The sequence below is a fragment of the Trachymyrmex cornetzi genome, unplaced genomic scaffold (assembly GCF_001594075.2).
Source record: "Trachymyrmex cornetzi isolate Tcor2-1 unplaced genomic scaffold, Tcor1.1 scaffold966, whole genome shotgun sequence".
Lineage (NCBI taxonomy): Eukaryota > Metazoa > Arthropoda > Insecta > Hymenoptera > Formicidae > Trachymyrmex > Trachymyrmex cornetzi.
Window position 1 is genome coordinate 123,138 of NW_017300318.1, and position 3,000 is coordinate 126,137.

A 3,000-nucleotide genomic window follows, 5' to 3' on the forward strand; every position below is an offset into this window, starting at 1 on the left:
TCAAGTTATAAATAACTTGCAAGAGGTATTAAATGAAAAGTTAATGAAGTAAAAAAGTTATCTTTATTTTATAACATTAATATATACTGTTAAACATGTATATGTATATATTTACAATAAAACATATTATTTCATATTCTGCCATATTCACGAGCAATGAAACGTTCTTGTATACGAGTAGCAAGTGCCCGTCCTTGAAATACGTTGCCTCTATCATCTTGTTCGACAGCCACATTAGGCCTATTTGCGTTATGAAATGCAGCCACTTCATTTTCATCAACTTCTACATCGTATAAACGATTTTGGATTCTCATATTATGCAAGACAGCGTATGCATTGACTATTTTACCGGCCATGTCTGGTTTGTATTTATATTAGACGTCTCTGTGCCGATAAACAACGAAATACGGCTTTCCACACGCCAAATAATCTTTCAACGCATGATCTGGCGCTGCATAAATCGTCATTATATTGAAACCTTGGTGTATTTGGTTGTTCATGTTTTAAGGGAGTCATTAACCACGGTTCGAGACTATATCCGTCATCACCTGTAACAAAAAAATATTAATTTTTCAATTACCATTATTTATCCATTATATGTAAGTTAAAATTATCTATTCACTATATTGTGCTATTGTAATTTACCAATCAACCAAGTATTACGTTCTCCATTATTAAATCTACGTTCCATAACACGGCGTACTGGTGAATTCGACCATATATATGCGTCATGTCGTGCGCCGGGGTATCGTGCATTCACATTTAAAATTTTGAGATCGGGATAGCAGATCTAACAAAAAAAAGTACAAATTTATATAATTATAAATCGTATTTTAATTTTATCACATACTTACAACTTGTGCATTGATTGTGTGATTACCTCAATGGTTGACATAAGTTTCTTCATGCCGGATCGGCCCTTTTATGTTAATATACGTACAGTCAATTGCCCCAATAGTACTCATAAATGGCTGGGGTGCAACTCTAAATTTTTCTCTGGCAATATGACGTTCAATATCAGTCAAGGGAAATCTAACCCATTGTCGCAGTAAGGTATTGTTGATAGCATCAGTCACTTTACGTACGTAGCGGCTGACAGATGGTTGACTAATCGCAATATCCCATTGTTAACCGATTGCTCCTTGAAAATAGCCAATAGCATAAAATCTGAGCGCAGTTAAAACCTGTAAGGAAATATTTATATTTTGTGATAAGAAAAAAAATATAACCAAGTATGATTATCTAAGAAAATACAGTTTCTCAATTATTATTTAATAATGTAAGGGTGATGTCCCATGCAGCAGATCGTACATAAGCGGATTCGCGTATCGCCAATCACAGAATTATTCTCTTAGATCTGTTTGCAAATTTCGCAAGCATATCTAAGAAAATGATTCTGTGATTGGCGATACGCGAATCCGCTTATGCACGATCCGCTGCATGGGACATCACCCTAAAAATACAATTATATACTCTCTTTCTCTCTCTCTTTCTCTGCTAGTAAACTTGACATGTTGCTTCCTGGATATATTTAATAAACGCAAAATAAAAATTAATATCTGTATATACCTGACGTTCAGGGCTGATTCCATTTATGCGATTTCGATTCTCCAAATTTGGTCTTAAAATATCTGTTAGTTCCATTACAATGTTTGGAGTTAATCTGTATAATTGTACAAATTCACTATCGTGCAAGTCAAACGGATCATGTAGCTCACGCCAATTATATCTTTGTATTTGACGTTCTAATCGTCCTTCTCTATGGTCCAGATAAAGGAGATCCCAAGCAAGATATTGTTCTGCCATTATGATTTCCAAAACTAAAACAAGATTTGCTTCGTTTTAAGCGAGAGCTTTAAATGGTATACCATTTATTTATCATGTCTTAATAACAATTACAAATAAAATCTTGTGTATATGTATCATGGCTGTATATGGACGGTAATTATACAGAATAATATCTTCAAGAATAATTAAGGTATTACTTTTGGAAGCTTGAAATAAATATTCGAGCAATTATTTGTATTTTACAACTCCTACACAATTTTACTAAAATTTGTATATCTTTTTATCCCTAATAATATTATTTCATATATTTCATGTCTGGTAATTATTTACAATACGTCTCTTACCTCCGATTTCGATGAAATTAGGCTTATTCGACACGTTTTTGCACAAAACGAAGGAATCTGTAAGAAAAAACGTTGGGACGGCCCCGCGAACCGAGATATTAAAGTTGACGGCTATAGAGGTTAGGAAATTCGTCATATCGACGAGATGCAACGACATGTACGAACATTTTGGTCACAAATTCTTCAAAATATACAATTCTCTACTTTAAAAATACAAATTTGTGTTTGTAAAGCAGAGAATTTGTTTGCACAGCAGAGAATATAATTGTGAATGAGTAATTGTTAATAATTATATATATAATTATATATCTCGGTTCGCGGGGCCGTCCCATCGTTTTTTCTTAGATTCTTTCGTTTTGTGCAAAAACGCGTGGAATAAGCCTAATTTCATCGAAATCGGAAGTGAGGAGCGTATTGTAAATAATTACCTCATGTTTTTTCTAACAGCAAAATATAATTTTCGTACATATTATCTAATTGACGAATAATAATTAAATATTTTAACAAATCTTACTTGTAAAATGAAAGGTATGCGTTCCCTCTCCCACATCGAATCTCTAGTTTACATAAAATTGGTTTAATAATTCTTGAAACTTTGTCGGTATACTTGTCGGTCAACGTTTTCGTCACATATGAAGGGTCACGTTAGACATAACGATTACTGTTGCTTTGAAACTATATGTATCGTTATAAATTTGTCGTTAACAGCGGTACAGAATAGCTTTTTTCGCATGTTGTCGGCCGACACCATTAACGACGCCGACGATAGTCGGTACGCGGGAACGGAATAGCGCCCCTGGCGCGGATGCATATTCTATACTGGCGCGGATGCCACGGATGTATGCTCTGGCGCGGACGTAGCGAGTTA

The 3,000-nt window shown here is 34.5% G+C and overlaps 1 pseudogene; it reads right to left on the reverse strand.

The window, feature by feature from the left end:
• Positions 1-369: 369 nt before the first annotated feature.
• LOC108769918 (putative nuclease HARBI1) lies at positions 370-2,164 on the reverse strand (annotated as a pseudogene).
• Positions 2,165-3,000: the final 836 nt, after the last annotated feature.